This window comes from Podarcis cretensis (assembly GCF_951804945.1).
Source record: "Podarcis cretensis genome assembly, chromosome: 9".
NCBI lineage: Eukaryota > Metazoa > Chordata > Lepidosauria > Squamata > Lacertidae > Podarcis > Podarcis cretensis.
Window position 1 is genome coordinate 841,624 of NC_137178.1, and position 21,854 is coordinate 863,477.

At 49.5% G+C, this 21,854-nt stretch overlaps 1 protein-coding gene across 1 annotated transcript in view; it reads right to left on the reverse strand.

The window, feature by feature from the left end:
- The window catches only part of WDR54 (WD repeat domain 54), a 307,575-nt gene that overhangs the window by 253,683 nt on the left and 32,038 nt on the right, over positions 1 to 21,854 (reverse strand). The window lies entirely within an intron of this gene.

Here is a 21,854-nt window from a genome sequence, read left to right on the forward strand (position 1 = left end):
CTCTCCACTATGACCTGTTCATCTCGGGTGCCCTGCATGGCATAGCTCATAGCTTCTCTGAGTTATTCAAGCCCCTTCGCCACAGCAAGGCGCTCAGATAAAAGGGCACAAATGGATACAGAAGCTTTTGGTACCTGGGGAGGGTTTGCATGTGAGTGGGGGCAAGGGCGTGATGGATCCAGCAGTGCTTCTGAATTCCAGTTGCTGGAAAGATGGGGGAGCTGCTCTTGTGTTCGAATCCTGCCTGTGGGCATCTGTTTGGCCACCATGAGAACAGAATGCTGGACTAGATGGGCCATGGGCTTGATCCTGCAGGCTTTCCTGATGTTCAGCCGCAGAAGTCTAAGCCACAGCCCGGTTTCCATCCGTGTGTGGGGGGGGGAGGCCTCACCCTGGCTGCTGCCCCTCCCCCGCGCAATCCCCGGCCCCTTTTTCCGGGGCTCCCAAGTGGAACAAACGTCCCGCCGCCCCAGGAGCTGCAGGAAAGGGCAGCAGGGGACATTAGGCCCCCAATGGCTCAGCCGAGGGAGATGGCTGAGATAGGGCAGGCTCTCCCATTAGCCGCAGCCCAGGAAATCGCTCCCAAGCCCCGGCCTATCGCGCTGGCATCAGGCCTCTCCCCTGGGCGGCAGCCCGTTCTTTCCATGGAGCAGAGATGAAGGTCGGATAAGAGCAGGAGCCCTCCGTGCGCGTTTAGCCAGAGAATGACCTCTAATGAGCGGGACCCCCACCCTGCCCGTGCTCCTGGGGAGGGGGCGCTGAGCCCGGGCTGCCTTCTCCAGTGACCTTGCAGGAGGGGTGTGCCAGCAGCAGGGGCACCCAGCCTTGGACGTGCCAATGTCCTGTTCTAAAGGATTCCATTATTTGCTTTATGAGCCTCATTGGGGAAGGTTAACATTCCTTAATCAGGCTCTCCTGGGTTAGGCGTGGCTGCTCCTTCTGCGGGGATGGGGGCCGCCAGGGGCCACTGGCCCAGAGGCAAAGCCTCTCCCCTCCCTGACCTTCAGCCATGTCCTTTATAGGGCAGCAGCTGCTGGTGGGGGGCACCCCCTTGGGACGAAGGCTAGCATCTCAAGGGCAAGGCAGTTGAAGAGAAAGCCCTTCCTTGCTCAGTGGTGCACAGTTCAGCTGCGGAACGCCCTGCCACAGGATGCAGTGACAGCCACCGGCTTGGAGTGCTTTGAAGGAGGATGGGGCAAAGTCATGGTACGTTTCCGAGCACAATTCAAAGTGTTGGTGCTGACCTTGAAAGCCCTAAACGGCCTCAGTCCAGTAGACCTGAAGGAGCGTCTCCACCTCCATCGTTCAGCCCGGACACTGAAGTCCAGCTCCGAGGGCCTTCTGGTGGTTCCCTCACTGCGAGAAGCCAAGTTACAGGGAACCAGGCAGAGGGCCTTCTCGGTAGTGGCACCTGCCCTGTGGAACGCCCTCCCACCAGAAGTCAAAGAGAACAAGTACCAGACTTTTAGAAGACATCTGAAGGCAGCCCTGTTCAGGGAAGCTTTTAATGTTGGATGTATTACGGTATTTTAATATTTTGTTGGAAGCCGCCCAGAGTGGCTGGGGAAGCCCAGCCAGATGGGTGGGGTATAAATAATAAATTATTATTATTATTATTATTATTATTATTATTATTATGGAGGGGGAGAGCGCTGTCGAGGGCTGCCAGCCACCCTGGATGTTTTGCCGCTGGAGGCGAAAAAGAAATGGCTGCCCCACTCCCTGCGTCCTGCGCACCCACAGCAACGATCGTTTCCTTGGCTTCTCAGTGAAATTTTGATTGTAAGCTCCTCAATGTCTTTCTCTTTGTTTGTAACGTCACTTTGTTACTTGCACAAGGAATACGTGGTTGTGGCAGCATCCTTTTCCTCCTGACTGTCTGCATTACCGTCACTGATGCGGATTAAAAGCCCCCACTTGCCACCAGGAAAACTTGGAGGAGAATCCTGCCCCTCTTCTCTTGTGAGGGCAACGGGACAGTTTATAGCACAATCCATACATGGCCAGTGGGGAGAAAGCCCCACTGAGCTCAGCTGGGCTTACCCTGGGGCAAAACTAGGCTATATTTCACTCACCGGGTCAAAGGCACCCCCACATTTGCATAGACACACACACAGAGGCTGGGAGCCTCAATGGGGCCCCCAGCTAGCCCCCCCATAGCTTACTCCCAGGGAAGCAGGTTTGGACTGTGGCCTAAAGGAGCCAAAATACAGTCATCTGTCAAAAGAATGGCTACTTAAGCTGATGGAATATGCACAGCTTGCAGGTCTAGCATACAGAATAAGAGAACAGGAAGAACATTCCTTTAAAGAAGATTAGAAAATGGTTATTGAATATATGGGGGGAAATTGTGCACACTTCAAAACGTTGGTAGCATTAAGATAAATTCAACAGTGTAAATAAGTTTTGATGGATGTAATAATGGAATACTGAATGGTTTAGTTTATATAAAATAAAATGCAAGGATATGCTATGTAAAATGAACCATGGAGAGAGAAGAAGGGAAGTCACTGGTATTTTAAGGTTGTATAAATGAATATTCTAAATTGTAAAACAGAAAATTATCTATCTATCTATCATCTATCTATCTATCTATCTATCTATCTATCTATCATCTATCATCATCTATCATCTATCTATCTCACACCACACACTCTGTCTGTCTGTCTGTCTGTCTGTCTATCTATCTTCTCCAGAATTTGCCACAGTGCAAAAGGTTAAATGGCTCTCCACTTTGTGTTCCTTGATCTGGAGTAACTCCCACCCAAATTCCCATTTCTCTGATATGCAAGCATGGAAAGGCAGTATTCTACCCTTTTAGTTAAAGGTGTGCGGGGAGGGGGAGGTATACGAAGGTGCTAAAGGGGAATGAAACCCACAAAGTGACTTTGGATACAGAATCGCAGACTTGCAGAGCTGTCGGACGGGACCCAAAGTGCAATTCCGTCCAGCCCCCTGAGCGCCTTGGAGGGAGGATGGGGTGGATCTGGCCCAGCTGGGTGGCTGCAACTTCCCTTCCCTTGTCAATTTCACCCACTAGAGGTCCTTCACGCTCTTTGAAGACCAGCCGCCACGGAAAGCCCCACTCAGGCTTCTCCTCCTTCTAGGAAGCTGCCTTGTGCAGTATTCAGTTGTGACAAAAACAAACCCCTCTGTTGCAGTACAGAATAATCTGCTCATATACAGCCACAGCGCGTGGCTAGTGAATACAGTAAATGTGTTATTATTAGTAGCTGAATGTCACCCAAAATTTACATCAACTTCAAAATAATATATATGTCAGTCCATAACCAAGAAGTAGTTGACGAAACGAAGAGCTGGCGGCGAACGCCTTTCGATGGATGATGTCCAAGACAGTATATCCGGACTGAATCAACTGTTTCGAAGAAGAATCTTCGTCAGCAGATAGTTTTAGATAGACTATCCATACAGGTAAATGTTGTTGTAGTGGTAGTAGTAGTAATAGTAATAATAATAATAATAATAATAATAATAATAATAATAATTTATTATTTATACCCCACCCATCTGGGCGGCTTCCAACAAAGATTAAAAATACATTAAAACATCAGTCATTAAAAATTTCCCTAAATAGGGCTGCCTTCAGATGTCTTCTAAACATCAGATAGTTGTTTATTTCTTGGACATCTGGTGGGAAGGAGTTCCACAGGGCGGGTGCCACCACCAAGAAGGCCCTCTGCTGTGGATACTGTGGATCAGAGCTCACTAACCAGTGTAGCTAACAGATGGGCTTTGTACAATGTGTGTGTGTGTGTTGCAGAATACACCCCTTCCTGGCCCCAAGCCAGACTTTTTGCAATAAAAGCACTAATAATAATAATAATAATAATAATAATAATAATAATAATATTTTATACCCTGCCCATCTGGCTGGGTTTCCCCAGCCACTCTGGGCAGCTTCCAACAAAATATTAAAATACAGTAATGCATCAAACATTAAAAGCTGTCTTACGCAGTGGTTTTCATCTGCTTGTACTGATTGGTGAAAATATGAATAAATTAATATATGTACCGTTGGATATCTTGGGCCAATATAGGGCAGCATACAGCTCCCTGGCTATACAAAGGAAACAATCTTGGCATAGTGCGGTGTCCATTCAATGATACTCCATAACAGTCCTGCCCAGAGAGATATTATCATTATCACCCACAACATCTCCCCATCACTTTCCTTGGCCTGATCCAGCCTATGCTCTTAGGAAAGCAGTTGAATGACCCCAGCCTGGATCCCCCTCCCACCATTCTTTTTAGGGACCCTCATCGCCCCCTAAACCGGATGAGTGGTGGCAGTGGCGTAGCGTGGGGGGTGCAGGGGGGGCCGGCCGCACCGGGCGCAACATCTGGGGGTTAGGGAAATCCACGGGTTAGGGGGCGCAAATCCACGGGTTAGGGGGCGCAAATCCATGGGTTAGGGGGCGCAAATTACTTGCCTTGCCCCCGGTGCTGATAACCCACGCTACGCCACTGAGTGGTGGAAATTTATCTGCAGGGCCCTGTGGGTTCGCCTCGGCTAGCTGGACCCTGTCAAGGCTATGGGGGGGGTCTCCCCTCCTTGCTTCCCTTCCGTGAGACCCCCCGGACTCCTTCCAGCAAGCGAGGAGCGTCCCTGGGACCCCCCTCCTCTCCCCACCCCCACTCCCGCCTCCTTGACTGACAGGTCAACTGCTGATGCTGTGATAACTAAGCCCAGCCGCCCGGCGCAATTATACAACAAGCCCTCTGCCCCACCAGGCCCTCAGGGGCAGGAGACCCCCCCCCCAGCAGGTGCCGCAATGTGGGTGGGTGGGTGCAGGGAGTCACCTCTATTAACCTTTTTCTGGCCAACTAATTCTCTGATGTAATTGAAGCGAGGGGGGAGCGGAGATGGAGGGCTCAGTTACAATCCCAGTGTGGGGAAAGGGAGAGGCAGGCGGCCCCCGGCCTCTCAGCCCCAACTGGGGTTCCCACTGGGACATTTTCTCCTCTGGGACACCATCTGCCTGCTTGCAAGAAGGGCAGTTGCCTCGGTGCTTCCTCCCTTCCTAGGATTTGTCATTATTTATTATTATTATTATTATTGCAGCAGAAACACGGAAAACTGAAATTAAGAAACCCAGAGGGCAAAAACTGAGCAGATCCTTCCATCCCCACTTTTTGTATATTTTATTCACTTGTAAACCTCTTCTGAAAGGAAATTTGGACTCGCTTCATAAACAGTGGCAAAACTGCTTTAGGGATTGGGGGGGTGAGAGAGGAGGAGGAGAGGGGTCTTTGCGATGCCATGGATGCCCGGCCAATTGGCACCGCCCACCGCCGGCTTCTGCTGGGAAGCGGCAGCAACAGTGTCTTCTGAGCTAGAACTGGAATGAGAGAGAAAGAGTGAGAATGGAGCAGATTCGGGGCAGATCTGCCATTTTATCTAATTCACTTCTGTAAATCAACAGAATTTATTCAATCGTTGTTGGAAACAATGTGGGAGAAGAAACCAACATTTAATTTTTTTATCGTGGTGCTTTTATCTTGTCCTTTTATCTTGTGAACCGCCCTGAGATCTTTTGATGAAGGGCAGTATATAAATTTAATTAAATAAAATAAGCATTAAAAGGTGGGGAGTGGTGCTTTCAATCCAGCCCCCGCCCCCTTTACAGACGTCCCACTTGTCATGGGAAGATTTCTGCACCGTGCAGTGCTTGTGGGATCTTGGCTGGAATGATCGCCTGCCATCTATTTCACTAGTTAGTTGGTAGATCTGCTCTGGATCCATTCCAGTCCGGCTTCCGCGCTGGTCATGGGACCGAGACGGCTCTGGTCGCCCTAACAGATGATCTCCGCAGGCAGCTGGATCGAGGCGGGTCGGGGCTGCTGATTCTTCTAGACCTGTCAGCAGCCTTCAACATGGTCGATCACGAACTCCTGGACCACCGCCTTGCCGACGTGGGGATCCAGGGCACAGTCCTTCAATGGCTGCGCTCGTTTCTCTCTGGTCGGGGACAGAGGGTGGCGCTTGGGGGGGAATTGTCATCGCGCCACTCCTTGGTGTGTGGAGTGCCTCAGGGTGCGATTCTCTCCCCGATGCTTTTTAACATCTTTATGCGCCCCCTCGCCCAGCTTGTCCAGAGTTTTGGGCTGGGCTGCCATCAGTATGCTGATGACACCCAACTCTATCTGTTGATGGATGGCCATCCTGACTCGGCCCCAGACACACTGATCAGATGCTTGGAAGCTGTGGCAGGATGGTTATGTGGGAGCCGGTTGAAGTTAAATCCTTCGAAGACAGAGGTCCTCTGGCTGGGGCGGGACGATATGGGATTGAGGGGGCAACTCCCATCTCTTGCGGGGGTGCAATTAGTGCCAGCACCGTCCGTTAAGAGTTTGGGTGTAATCTTCGATACCTCCCTCTCTATGGAGGCGCAGATTACAGCTATAACAAAGGCGGCATTTTTTCATCTCCGCCAAGCTAAGCAGTTGGCCCCTTATCTCTTTCGCCCTGACCTAGCCACTGTGATCCATGCGACGGTCACCTCCAGACTGGATTATTGTAACTCGCTCTATGTGGGGCTGCCCTTGAGACTGACCCAGAAACTCCAGCGGGTGCAGAATGCCACGGTGAGACTCCTTATGGGGTCTTCGCTGCGAGATCACATTCATCCGGTACTATACCAGCTGCACTGGCTCCCGGTGGAGTACAGGATCAGGTTTAAGGTGCTGGTTTTAACCTTTAAAGCCCTATACGGCCTAGGAACCTCGTACCTACGGGACCGTCTCTCCTGGTATGCCCCACAGAGAAACCTACGGTCTGCAATTAATAACATCCTCAAGGTCCCAGGCTTCAGAGAGGTTAGGCTGGCCTCAACTAGAGCCAGGGCCTTCTCGGCTGCGGCTCCAATCTGGTGGAACGCTCTGTCACAAGAGACTAGGGCCCTGCGGGACCTGACATCTTTCCGATCGGCAAGTCCTAGGCTCTGTGGTTTAACCCACAGCGCCACCCGCGTCCCTATTGAGGTACCCACACCTATTGAGGTATAATTTGGGAACAGGAAGAGGAGAGAAGGGATGGCTGTATGGGCAGAGGGGGTGCCCATGACGTGGGTGGAGGGAGGGAGCGGTGTTTGGTTGCCCCCTCCCCATGGGCCAAGGGGCCAGATGAAGAGGAGCCAAAATGGGCTTGGTGAGCAGACCCCCATTCGCGGCGTCAGGAAAGGGAATATTGTGGCTTGCAAGGAAATGAGGGCCTGGCAGCAGAGGGTGCTGTTGGACTTCCTGTCTGAATGCGGCTTGGCCACCGCTCAGAGGATTGAAGGAAACTGGACTGCTCTAGAATTTCAGAAGGAAAAGACCCCCCTAAGTCCAGCTGTCCTCTGATTCCCACCCAATGCCTGGGGGGATTTCTCCAGCTGCCCTTTGTAGGGGCAGCCGCTGAGCAGAAGCGCAAAACCTGTCCCTGTATGAAGTGGGAGCATTTTCCTTGCACATTCCCAACAGGCTAAGCTGTGGACACACAACACACTTTGAAAGCAGCTGCACCCAAACATTGCATCATGTGGGTTTTTTTGGGCGGGGGGGGGGGGAGAGTAAGTCAAAGCAATACAGTAAAAATAATAATTGTTGTTGTTGTTTAGTTGTGTCCGCCTTTTTGTGACCCCCTGGACCAGAGCACGCCAGGCACTCCTGTCTTCCACTGCCTCCCGCAGTTTGGTCAAACTCATGTTGGTAGCTTCGAGAACGCTGTCCAACCATCTCGTTCTCTGTCGTCCCCTTCTCCTTGTGCCCTCCATCTTTCCCAACATCAGGGTCTTTTCCAGGGAGTCTTCTCTTCTCATGAGGTGGCCAAAGTCTTGGAGCCTCAGCTTCAGGATCCGTCCTTCCAGTGAGCACTCAGGGCTGATTTCCTTCAGAATGGAGAGGTCTGATCTTCTTGCAGTCCATGGGACTCTCAAGAGTCTCCTCCAGCACCAGAATTCAAAAGCATCAATTCTTCAACGACCAGCCTTCTTGATTGTCCAGCTCTCACTTCCATACATCACTCCTGGGGAAAAATAATAAAAGAGGAACAAAAAATGTTTCCCAACTTTTTGGTGGCAATTGCTCCCTTGGTTTGATTAACTCCTCCCCAGTGCCCCCCCTCCCAAAATCCGTATTCAGACTAACGGTTTCCGTGACCCACTAAGGAAGATGACAACGCAGTACAATTCAAAACAGTAACAATTAATTGCAATGCATTCAGAACCCAGTTAAAACTATGTACTGTACTTTAATGAATTAATTCAACAAACTGGATGAACCTGATCTAGTGATCCCCAAAATCTGATCATCATTTGCACCTGCAGTGACTCCCTGCCCCCCCCCCACCTCTTAGCACAACACCCCGCCCCTGCAATTCCACCACCCACTCTGGGAACCGCAGTTTCAAAGTACACTCTGTCCCCCTCAAAGCACACTCTGTCCCCCTCCAAGAATTCTTCTTCATCATCATGATCATCAGTAACATGGGCAACCTAAGGCCTGGGGGCCGGATCCGGCCCAATTGTCTTCTCAATCTGGCCCACGGACGGTCTGGGAATCAGCATGTTTTTACATGAGTAGAATGTGTCCTTTTATTTAAAATGCATCTCTGGGTTATTTGTGGGGCATAGGAATTCGTTCCCCCCCCCCAATATATAGTCCGGCCCCCCACATGGTCTGAGGGACAGTGGACTGGCCCCCTGCTGAAAAAGTTTGCTGACCCCTGATCAATAAGTGTATTGTACTTGCCAAATGCTACAACAATTTCATAATATCCTAAAGTTGGAAGGGACCACAAAGGTCATCACCCCCCAGCAATGCAGGAATACGCAGCTGCCCCATACAGAGATCAAACCCACAACCTGGGCATTTTTAGCACCACAACCAGACGACAATTTGCAGCACTACAAACCATAATTTAAAACATACAGCAATAATAGAAAGCAAACAGCAGTAATAGGGAGAGAGCGAAATTGGAGAGAGCACCCGCTAGCTCAGACGTGGCTCAACTTCGGATGAAACCTAAGAGTCTCTCTCTCTCTTGGTTTTTTTTTTTGCAGCCAATGCATGAAGCGCGCTTTGCGTGTTGCAAAGCTATTAGCGTCACTCAAGAGAAGCTGAGTGCACCTGCTTCCATACATAAGCGAAGATTTCAGAAATGCGAAGAGCTCTGGGCCCTTTCGCTTGCTTAGGAGTTGCAACTGTGGGAAGGATGAGCTGAAGGGCTCAGAATCCTTTGAGGCGGGAGGAAGGTGCGCCTACCAGCCAGAGGCAGCATCCTGGTTGCACAGGGAGCAAGCACCGCCTTCCCCAAGGTCAGGGCTGCTCCGGCAGAGCCAAAGAGCTGAGCGCAGCACACTCTGGAGGGAAGGGCAAGGCGCCCTCCTGCTGGGTCAGCATCCTGGCCCTGCCTGCCTCCTCCTGCCTTTTGCTTTGCCTTTCAGCCAGGGGCAAGGGACCAACCAGGCCCCCACAGAAAACCCACCCAGTGCCACCAGTGTAGCCCAGTCCGCCTCCTTCCTTGGCTGAGCTCTGTCAGTTAATTGTGCAATTAAAGGTAAAGGTAAAGGTACCCCTGCCCGTACGGGCCAGTCTTGACAGACTCTGGGGTTGTGCGCCCATCTCACTTCAGAGGCCAGGGGCCAGCGCTGTCCGGAGACACTTCCGGGTCACGTGGCCAGCATGACATCACTGCTCTGGCGAGCCAGAGCCGCACACGGAAACGCCGTTTACCTTCCCGCTGGTAAGCGGTCCCTATTTATCTACTTGCACCCGGAGGTGCTTTCGAACTGCTAGGTTGGCAGACGCTGGGACCGAGCAGCGGGAGCGCACCCCGCCGCAGGGATTCGAACCGCCGACCTTTCGATCGGCAAGCCCTAGGCGCTGAGGCTTTAACCCACAGCGCCACCTGCGTCCCACATTGTGCAATTAACGGCTGCTAATTATCACTCTGCTGCTGCTGCTGCTGTGCTGAGCGTGCCTCTCCAGACTCCTTTTGCAATGGGGGCCAAGATGGGAGTATTTATAGAGGAGGCTTTCAGGCGCCCGGTTTTGCAGGCTCAGAGCATGGCTGTGCTCCATTTGCTGCCCACAGACTGTCTGGCCAGAGTGGTGCATGCTCTGGTTATCTCCCGCTTGGACTACTGCAATGCGCTCTACGTGGGGCTACCTTTGAAGGTGACCTGGAAACTACAACTAATCCTGAATGCGGCAGCTGGACTGGTGACTGGGAGCGGCCGCCGAGACCACATAACATTGGTCTTGAAAGACCTACACTGGCTCCCAGTACGTTTCCGAGCACAATTCAAAGTGTTGGTGCTGACCTTGAAAGCCCTAAACGACCTCCGTCCAGTATACCTGAAGGAGCGTCTCCACCCCGGACACCGGGGTTCCTCTCCCGAGGGCCTTTCTGGCGGTTCTCTCACTGCGAGAAGCCAAGTTACAGGGAACCAGGCAGAAGGCCTTCTTGGTGGTGGCGCCTGCCCTGTGGAATGCCCTCCCAGCAGTTGTCAAGGCAATAAACAACTATTTTACTTTTAAAAGACACCTGAAGGCAGCCCTGTTTAAGGAAGCTTTTAATGTCTAACGCTGTATTGTTTTTGATATTTGGTTGGAAGTTGCCCAGAGTGGCTGGGGAGACCCAGTCAGATGGGCGGGGTATAAATAATAAATTATTATTATTATTATTATTATTATTATTATTATTATTATTAATCAGGGATGGGCTGTAGCATCACTCCTTTGCAAGAGAACATGCAGCTGTGGCAAGACGGCTCACGGAGACCAGAGTGATGCCTCTGGGGCTTTCCTGCCCACTGGACCAATTGCACAGACCAGCCTCTATTAGGTATAAACCAGGGGTCGGCAAACTTTTTCAGCAGGGGGCCAGTCCACTGTCCCTCAGACCTTGTCGGGGGCCGGACTATATTTTTTGGGGGGGAGGAATGAATGGATTCCTATGCCCCACAAATAACCCAGAGATGCATTTTAAATAAAAGGACACATTCTAATCATGTCAAAACACGCTGATTCCTGGACTGTCCGCGGGCTGGATTGAGAAGGCGATTGGGCCAGATCCAGCCCCTGGGCCTTACTTTGCCTATCCATGGTCTACACCACTGAGCCTCTTGGGCTTGCCGATCAGGAGGTCAGCGGTTCGAATCCCCACGACGGGGTGAGCTCCCGTTGCTCGGTCCCTGCTCCTGCCAACCTAGCAGTTTGAAAGCACATCAAAGTGCAAGTAGATAAATAGGTACTGCTGTGGCGGGAAGGTAAACAGCATTTCCATGTGCTCTGGTTTCCATCACGGTGTCCCATTGCACCAGAAGCAGCTTAGCCAGCTTCTTCTTTGGCAATCACTCGTAGCCGAGTAAGATTGTCTTCCATAAACACGGTTTTAACAATGAGCATAGCTGTCAACCGTCCCTTATTTGGCGGGGCAGTCCCTTATCCCAGCGCCGTGTCCCGCTGCTGTCCCTTATTGATGATGTCCCTTAAATTTCCTGGGTTTCAAAGGAAGCAGCTCCTCTCCCTCCCTCCCTGCCGGCCAGGGAGGAGGGAGGCGCCAACTGTGTTGCTTGGCTGCGTTGCTCACCCAATAAGGAGCCGGAGAACGACTGGGGGGTGGAGCTTGCATGCCTTGTGCCAATCAAATTGGCCACGTTGCCTGGGGACTCACCTTTGCTCAGCGCTTCCCAGCGGAGAGGTGACGGTGGTTTTCCTTGCTGCATCCTCTTTGCTGGGTTGCTGCGCTGTGGGAACCACCACTTGAGGCTTCGTTTTGCTGCTGGCTGGGCTTTCTGCCTTTGGCTTGGAGGGGCTCAGAAGCTGAACATACCTGTGCCTGGAAAATCCCTTATTTTGGCTGCTGATCCCTTATTTTCGAGGCTGCTGGTCCCTTATTTTCAAATCTGTAAGTTGACAGCTATGAAAATGAGTCTGTAAGTGACTGTGGAGGCCAATTCTGGACCCACACTTCCTTCCACAGTGGGGACATTGGTTCCCGGGCGCCATACTGGCCACATGACCCGGAAAGCTGTCTGTGGACAAAGGCCGGCTCCCTCAGCCTGAAAGCGAGATGAGCGCTGCAACCCCATGGTCGTCATTGTCATTGTCATTGTCGTCGTCATCATCATCATCATTTTATTTGTATGCCTTTGACTGGACTTAATCATCCAGGGATCCTTTACATTTTACCTTTACCTAGGTATAATAGAGGGACATGGGTGGTGCTGTGGGTTAAACCACAGAGCCTAGGGCTTGCTGATCAGAAGGTCGGCGATTCAAATCCCCGTGACGGGGTGAGCTCCCATTGTTCCGTCCCTTTTTCTGCCCACCTAGCAGTTTTAAAGCACGTCAAAGTGCAAGTAGATAAACAGGTACCACTCCGGAGGGAAGGTAAACGGCGTTTCCGTGCGCTGCTCTGGTTCGCCAGAAGCAGCTTAGTCATGCTGACCACATGACCCAGAAGCTGTACGCCGGCTCCCTTGGCCAATAAAGCGAGATGAGCACCGCAACCCCAGAGTCAGCCACGACTGGACCTAATGGTTAGGGGTCCCTTTACCTTTTATGGGAGTATATGTAGTAATAATAATAATAATAATAATAATAATAATAATAATACTCCACAGGTCCACCACATATGGGAAAATGTTTCATCCATAGCTTTACGCTTCCAACATTTACCTGATTCTGTCGTATGCGTTTTTGCTAATTTATTTGGCACCAGGTATATACTTGGGTTATTTTAGCCTTCGTTAAGGCAGGTCACTTGGCTGGGCTCCTTTGTGCAACACCAGTGGTGTGTGTGTGTGTGTGTGTGTGTGTGATCCCCACACTGCAGAACACAGGAGCCTTGCAAGTTTCTATGCCTCTGGGCCAGCAACCCAGGAGCAAAGGAACACCGCCCTGCTCAGCGTACCTGCAACTGCTGGTTCTCACCTGAGCGCTGCAGGTTAGACCTGCAAGGATGGATGTGCCTGCACCTTTAAGGGCCCCTCCCTTGCCTCCTTCAGGAGGTGAGGACCAAGCAAGAGGCAGTGGCCAAAAAGACCTGCTGTGCAGAGTTCCTTTGAAGAGAGAATCAGAGAGCTGGAAGGGACACCCAAGGGTCCTCTAGTCCACCCCCTGCAACGTTTGAGGGGGCCTGCTCCCCCTCCCACAAAGCACGGCACCTGATGCGCAAGGTCACTGTGGGGTAGTGGTGCCCTCCCTGGGCCTCTGCTCCTCTCCAGGGAAAACATTCCTGCTGCTCCTTCCAGTTCAGCCGCTGTCAGCAAGAAGGAATGTTTTTCTAGCTGAAAATGCTAATTTAGGCTCTTCTTCTCATGTCAGCAGCAACAAGGGGGGGGGCGCAGTGAGGGGGGAAATAGCTTCTTCCAGCTTTCTTCTGGGCGTATCTTGGAAGTAGCTGAATATTGACTTCTGCCCTAATCTTCTTTTCTCAAGAGCGAATGGAACCTCTTTAAAGTGTCTCTGCTGGAACTTTGGCTCTTCCTTGAATTCATAGAATCACTGAAGGGTTGAAAGGGACCCCGAGGGTCATCTAGCCCAACCCCCTGCAGTGCAGGAATCTCAGCTCAAGCATCCCGGACCTGGGGGAGCGTCTCCACCCCCATCGTTCTGACCGGATACTGAGGTCCACTTCCGAGGGTCTTCTGGTGGTTTTCTCACTGTGAGAAGCAAAAGTGGTTTTTTTTAATTGAAGTTAATTGAAAACAAAACATTCTTGCATATGGTATTACAGAAAAAGAAAAAGGAAGGTTACAGATAGAGATCATTTTGTTCCTATACAATTCACCATACATTCTTACAAAAATATGTAAGACTTCCCGCCACCCCCCAATGTATTTACCTTTTCTGTTATCCAATTATACAAATAATTTTTATCCCCCCCAAAAAAAAAATATCTTGTAGTTTCTTACTACTCTTGGAACCTTAAACATTGATTTTATAACTCATATATACAGAATTCATTCAAATGCTGTCAAAGATGCCACACAGCTATTGTATTTCATTATATATTTCTTAAATATGTCCCATTTTTGAATAAAGTTTTGATTTATATTGCCTCTCTGCCTGTTTGTCATTTGTGCCATTTCTGCAAATTCTACCAATTTATTCTGCCACTCTATTTTTGTAATAACCCTTTCACCTTTCCAGTTCTGAGCAATTGGAATTCTTGCGGCCGCAGTTGCATACAAGAAAATTTCTTTTAATTTTTTTGGTATCTCTCTGCCTACCCTTCCAAGCAGGAAGGCCTCAGATTTTTTTGGAAATGTTACTTTTAAGATTTCTTCCAGTTCATCGTATATAATATTCCAAAACTCTTTCATCTTTTGACATGCCCACCACATGTGGAACATGTTTCCTTCAGATACCCTACAGCGCCAACATTTGTTGTTACAGGGAACCAGGCAGAGGGCCTTCTCTGTGGTGGCACCCTCCTTGTGGAACGCCCTCCCAGCAGATGTCAGGGAGATAAAGAATTACACAACTTTTAGAAAACATCTGAAGGCAGGCAAGTTTCTAATGTCTGACGTTTTATTATTTCTTATATTTTGCTGGAAGCTGCCCAGAGTGGCTGGGGCACTTATTGTATAAACAATAAAAGTGTTATCATTATCATTATTAAAAAATCTCCAAGGAAGAAGATTCCATCACCTCCAGAGTGAGCCGGTTCCACTGTCAAGCAGTCAGAAGCAGTCAGAAAGTTGTTCTGGACGTTAAGTGAGAATCCCATTTCTTGTCACTGGTATCCATTAGTCCAGGTTTTCCCCTCAGGGGCTGGTGAGAAGCATCTCATAGATCCCACCAGATAAAGACGTTTTGGTCCCAGCTAAAGAAGAATGGCAACTTAAGCTGATGAAATATGTGCAGCTTGTGGCCTTAACATATAGAATAAGAGAAGAAGAAGAAGAACATGCATTTAGAGAAGATTGGAAAATGTTTATTGAAAAAATGGGGGGGGGGGAATTGTGTACACTTGTAAACGTGGGGAGCATTAAGATAAATTCAACGGTGTATGTATAGAACAGGCTCTAAAAAATGTTGGACGTGTAAAGAAAAAGAGGGTACTTTTTTACATATGTGGTGGAATTGTAAAATAATCTAGAAATATTGGGAAATGATATATAATGAAATGAAGATGTTTAAGATAACCTTTGTCAAAAGTCCAGAAGCATTTTTATTAGGCATTACAGGTCAAGATCTGCCGAAAGAGAAGAAGAAAATTTTCATGTACGCTGCAACAGAGCCAAGGAAACTGCTAGCCCCAAAGTGGAAAAGCGAGGAGATACCAGCTAAAGAAGAACGGCAAGACAAACTTATGGACTACGCCGAAATGACTGAGAGATTAAGAGACAAAGACAATAGAGACTTTGAAAAGGTGTGGGAACGATATTTACAGAAATATTGTAAAGAAATGAACTTACTAGCAGGATTTGACTAAATACTTACAATTACCAAACAGAATAAAGAAAGGACCTAATTTAGAGAATACAGCAGTAAGGTATAACCAAAAATCAGGGAAATTATTATGCAACAAGCCAGAAGAGGAAGTTGAGGGGAGTCATAGCGGGGTATTTGGGTTTGTGTTTATAACTGAGATGATGTTCCTGTGATGAAGATAAAAATGCAAAAATCAATAAAAACTATTTTAAAAAAAGATAAATTCAACGGCGTAAATAAGTTTTGATGGACATAGTAATGGAATACTGAATGGTTTAGTTTATGTAAAATATTCAGGGATTTATGGCATGCAAAATGAACCATGAAAGAGAAGAAAGGAAGTCATTGATATTTTTTAATAAGTTTTAATAAGTTAATAAGTTTTTGGATGCTATTTGGCCCTCAAATTCCCTTGTTTCCTTGAAGGCTTCTGGCATTTTCCTCAAGTGCCACACACCCTTTGGACTCTTTTCTTTTTTAAAAATAATTTTTATTAATAATTTCAATATAAAAATTATCATATCATCTTCATCATTCCCCCCAAATTTCCCCCTCCCCCCAAAAGAACCCTCCCTCCCCCCCAGACCTCCCTCTGTCTGATTTTTCTGCACATGTTGTTCTCTGCATATTGTAAAATTGTAAAGATCCTTAAATTGTCTATCTATTTTATTAACAGTCAATAAATTGGTGTATGTTTCTTCAAAACCTGCCAAGGAGTCCAGTTCATTTTGTGTGTGTTTTTTAAGTAGTTTGTAAAAAGTTCCCACTCTTCTGCCCTCTTGACTCTCTCAAACCTCCTTCTGAATCCTCCATCTTCCCACTGCCTTGGGCTGACAGGGCTGCTTCCTTCCTTCCTTCCTTCCCAGGTGCTGGTTCCACCTGTGAATAATCTCCAGGTGATCTGCTGTGAGGCTGCTCTGCTGCCTGGAGAGGGAGGGGCGGTTGCTGGCTGCTCCCCACCTAACAGCAGCCTAAAGGGCCCACTCCTGGCTAAGGTGAGAAGAGGAGGAGGATGGCACTGCCTAGTGGTTGGAGCTGTTGTTGCGTTCCCAAAGCAAGGAAGGATTGGACTCTGATAATAAAATACACACAGATGCTTGAACCAGCAAGACTCTGGGAGGGGTGCGTATAATAATTCCTTTCCACCCCCTGGCCCAGGTCGTTTTATTCACAAAAGAACTTTTTACACAGTGTTCGTAAGAACCAATCAGGTTTCCTCTGAGCATTTCAAAAAACCCCACGTGGGACAGAGTCAGATCAGAAGAAATTCTTTTAACTACAAAGACTACTCTGAGCATGCATACACAATCTGAGAGTAAATAAAACAGGACTAGAGGAATGCTTTTAAGAAACTCCGGAGGTAAAGGGACCCCTGGCCATTAGGTCCATTTGTGGCCGACTCTGGGGTTGCGGCGTTCATATCGCTCTATAGGTCGAGGGAGCCGGCGTACAGCTTCCGGGTCATGTGGCCAGCAGGACTAAGCCGCTTCTGGCGAACCAGAGCAGCACACAGAAACGCCGTTTACCTTCCCGCTGAAGCGGTACCTATTTATCTACTTGCATTTTGATGTGCTTTCGAACTGCTAGGTTGGCAGGAGCAGGGACCGAGCAACGGGAGCTCCCCCCGTCATCGCGGGGATTCAAACCACCGAACTTCTGATCGGCAAGTCCTAGGCTCTGGGGTTTAACCCACAGCGCCACCCACATCCCAGAGGTCATAAACAGCAATAAACAGGAGAGGAAGGATGGGTAGTATTTACCATCCCTTTGTGAACTCTCTTCTGGAACTCTCTTCCTGGCCCTTAAGATCTACCTAAAGATTAAACTACATCCAAGTAACCTACTATCTTTATGTACTGAGGATGCCTGATGAAGAACTGGCCTGTGTTTAGAATGCTTATACGTGCCTGTCAGGCAGAGAAATAGGACATAAATGTAGAGGCATGGATTGATCAGAAATCTCATCAAAATGTCTCAAACCCAGCCAACGCAATGCTTTCATTGATAACACAAATGGCTTGCTCCATATTTTCTATAATTCCTCATAACAATCCCACCTGATCACTGCAGCTGTAAGCAGCATTCTGCTCCCAGGTCCTTTACACCTGCCGCCTCTTTTCCCCAAGCTGAGCGTCGCATGGCACTCACGGAATAATGCAGAGCTGCGTTTGGCGAGATCTCTGCAAAAATGGGCGTGCAGAATTGGTGCAGGGGTTCAGAAGCTGCAATACTCCCTCCTTGAAAGCCACTGCATTGGGAGAGACGGGAATGTGGAAGAATTTCGAAGAGGAAGACTGCAGGCCAAGCGCCAGGCAGTCAGACCTGCCCATTGCAAAGGCAGCTCCATCTCAAGTCCCCCCCGCTTCACAAATGCGAAGGAAGCATTGCTTAAGCAAGGAGGCATTCCTGTCCCCCCCAGCCTGGAATTTCCCCACGCCCACACTTTGCTTTAAAAGCACCCCAGATTTATCATTACAAAAGACTGGCCAGGCTCCCCAGGGTATCCAATCAAGTGAGCATTAACAGGTAATCTGTCAGACGAGATAAACACCGCACTCAGATTTCTGCTGTAGACCGCCTTTTCTGTGATGTAGGTATGATGTGTCTGGGGGGTGGTCTTGTGCTATACCCCTTCTGTGATGTATGTATGATGTATGGAGGGGTGGTCTTGAGCTTCAGGGAATGCAATTTAAAATGTCTATATAAAGGCAGGCACACGTTTGTTCTGGGTCCTCCTCTCCTGCATGTGAAGGGGGCACTCTGTTGCAACAGATCAATAAAGATCAGGCTTACTAGCCGCTTTGCTTCTCAATATTCTATGCTTGGCCTCTGTTATTTTCTCCTACCGATGGAAAACGTACAAAGGACTCTATATGGGCTCCTGGGTACCCCATAAGGGAAAAAAGGACAGATTTTTGTTTATAAAACCCCCACCAAGGGTACAGGCCCAGGGCAACCCAAAAATTGTGCCTCTCCATGCCAATATAGCTCCTTGCCAAGCGTGCAAGGGCGCCTGAGTCTGCCTATGGGTGGGGAGCCCCTGCCCCTCCTTTTTGAGGCAGGTTTAATCACCGAGCAAGAGAGATGGAGGGCTGGCTTGGAGGAGGAGGAAGAGGAAGAAGGAGGAGGAGGAGAAGAAGAGTTTGGATTTGATATCCCGCCTTTCACTCCCTTTAAGGAGTCTCAAAGCGGCTAACATTCTCCTTACCCTTCTTCCCCCACAACAAACACTCTGTGAGGTGAGTGGGGCTGAGAGACTTCAGAGAAGTGTGACCAGCCCAAGGTCACCCAGCAGCTGCATGTGGAGGAGCGGAGACGCGAACCCGGTTCACCAGATTACGAGTCCACCGCTCTTAACCACTACACCGCACTGGCTCTTTGACCCTCGATGGTGAGCAGGCCCCAAAGCTCTTGTGGGTGGCTCAAAATGCCTCTTGTTCTCCTGAACCCGCTGGCTGTTTGGAGGAGGAAGAGATGGAGGCCGCAGACATCCGATCCCTGTGGCAGGTGCCCTTCAGCTGAGACAGGGGACCTGGACGTGTCCTTGCCAGAGAGATGCAGCTGCTGCAGAGATGATCCTGTGTGGGATTTGCCCAAATTGCTTTCAGCTGGCCCGGGGGGGGGGGGCTTTCTGTGGGAGAGGCGGGGGGGGGGGGGGTTGCTGGACCCAGGGATTCGGAGCTTGGCAGGGGCACCCAGGGGCAAATGTATCCCTCCTCCCACCCAGCTTATCTACATTTGTCCTTGGCTCGAGCCAGACTCCTTGGACCAAGACTCACGGCTCCAGAATTTGCACCAGGCATTTCTGCAGCTGCAACAAAGCGAAGTGTTTTGTGTGTGCGAGGGAGATCAGCTCAGCCAGGCAGGCATCGTGAGACAGACCTGGGGTGCGTGGGGGGGGGGTGAAAATGAGAGTTCACTTCTGGCCATGAGTTTCCTCAGATGCAGCATCGAGGATCCACAGTCCATCCTGGATTATGCCTTCCTTTGTCAATGGCAGGCCAGTCCTGTCTAGGCACTGGTCACCTCCAGGATAGATTGCTGCAACTGCTCAATTGGGGGCCTGCCCTTGGGGTCAGTCCAGAAGTGGCAGCTCTTGCAAAGTGCAGCTGCTCATCTGCTCCCTGGAGAAGGCCCGTCTTACCCATAGAGGCTAGTGGTGCAGTGCCACAGTGCCAAGTCCTTGAGGATGCCAGGCGAGAGTCCGGGGAACACCGAACGAGCGCGCTGAGTGAGCGAGGGACGCACCCTCGTTCGCTAGGCACAGGCCTGCTTGCTCGGTGTGCTGCCTGCTGTGGCCACCGTGGTACAAAGCGGCCAGCTGAGCCGGCAGGCACCGCGTCCAGCCTCTGCCTCTTCCCCGCTGGAGGAGCCGCCCTCCAGCCGCTGCCCGCCTCCTCCAGTCCTAAAAAAGGTCAAAAACTCTGGGAAAGGGGGGCGCCAGAGGGATCTGTGCACCACGGCGCCCGGTATGCTTAAGACAGCCCTGCACTGAGGCAAACTACTGCCAACCTGTCTCCCCACTGGGAAGAGTTGCCCGGGCTTCTAATGAACTCCTGGGCTAAGTTCAAGGTGCCATTTTGGGTGAATAAAAGCCCAATGCAGCTCAGGACCAGGAGACCTGGAAGGCTGTCTCCCCGCTGCTCTGCAGGTGAGGAGGGTCTTCTGCAGGTACTGTCTTCTCAGGGGTCAGCTTTGCAGAATGCAGAAATTGGGCCTTTTTTAAATAATAATTTTAATTAATTTTCCATTAAAAGCATCCAAACAATAACAAATCAAATCATAATCCAATTCCAGAAAAACAGACAAAACAAAAACACACACACAAAAAAGACCAGTTCCAATTAGTGTTGTGTCAGCTACCCTTTGGAAATATAATAATAATAATAATAATAATAATAATAGATGCACTGCACCTGAAAATTCAAGGCTGCCACATCAGTGGTTAATAGTCATAGAATCACAGGCTTGAACAGGATTTGACTGCCTCACATCTCGGGAGGCAAGGAGTGAGCTGGTCTCTTAAAGGATCTGCGGCAACAGTTTTAAGTCTGCTGCTGGCTCTGCAAATACGAAAAAGGGAGCAGGCTTGTACGGCACGGTGACACACCCAGGAATGCGTAGCCCCCGCTTGAGAAGTGCAACATGAATGTGTTTTCTGCGACCTGCCATTGGAGCTTGGGGCATTTCTCTGTTGCCATTAACAAGCTCACCCGAGGGAGCATTGCCCAATGGCTTCTGCCTTCCCACTGAAATATCCTCCTCTGGGCTGAACTCAGTTCACTGTCTCCAGACCCCTCTTGCTTCAGAGGGGCACTGTGCTATAAGCTGGGGAGTCACGTCACAGATCTACCATTAAAATATTTCCCCATAAGCAATTTCTCCAATACAGTCATACCTCATGTTACGTCCGCTTCATGTTACGTTCTTTCAGGTTATGACCTGCGGCGACCGGGAAGTACTGGAAAGGGTTACTGGTACTTCTGGGTTTTGCCACTTGTGCAGACACTCAAAATGATGTCACGTGCATGTGCAGAAGCGACAAATCGCAACCTGCAAGTGCAAAGATGCGCCGCTGCAGGTTGCGCTCTTTTCATGTTGCGAATGGGCCTCTTGGACCAGAACTAGCAGAGGAAATTTCAGCTTCAACTCACAAGACCCTGCATATAAGGGAGGGGCCAAATTTTTGCTGCTGTGATGTGTGGCATGTAGTATTAGGGCTGGAATTGTTTATTATTATTATTACTATTATTATTATTATTATTATTATTATTATATTTACTGTTACTATTATTATATTTCCCAAGGCAACCCAAGGCGACTTACAACGAAAGGCAGGGAGGAACAGATATTGATAAGCTGGAAGGTGTGCAACAAGACGATCCAGGGCCTGGAAACCAAGTCTGATGAGGAACGGTTGAAGGAGCTGGGTATGTTGAGCCTGGAGGAGACGGAGAGCAGATATGAGAACCATCTTTAAAGGAGATGGCTCAGTCAGTAGAGCTCGAGACTCTGAATCTCAGGGTTGTGGTTTCAAGAACCATGTTGGGCCAAAGATTCCTGCCTTGCAGGGGGTTGGGCTAGATGACCCTGGTGGTTCCCTTCCAGCTCTGTGAATGCTTCTGTTATAGCTGAAGGGCTGTTCACAGGGAAGAGGGAGCAAACTTGTTTTCTGGTGCTCCTCCAGAGGGGAAGACACGAACCAATGAAATCAAATTACAAGAAAAGGGAAGAACTTTCTGACTGCATGCGCCAGCCATTCAAAAGTCGAATGGGCTTCCTCGGGAGGTGGTGGCCTCTCCTTCCTTGGAGGCTTTTCTACAGGGGTTGGATAGCCATTTGTGAGAGATGGTTGTGCTGTGATTCCTGCACTTGAGGGGGTTGGTCTAGATGACCCTCAGGGA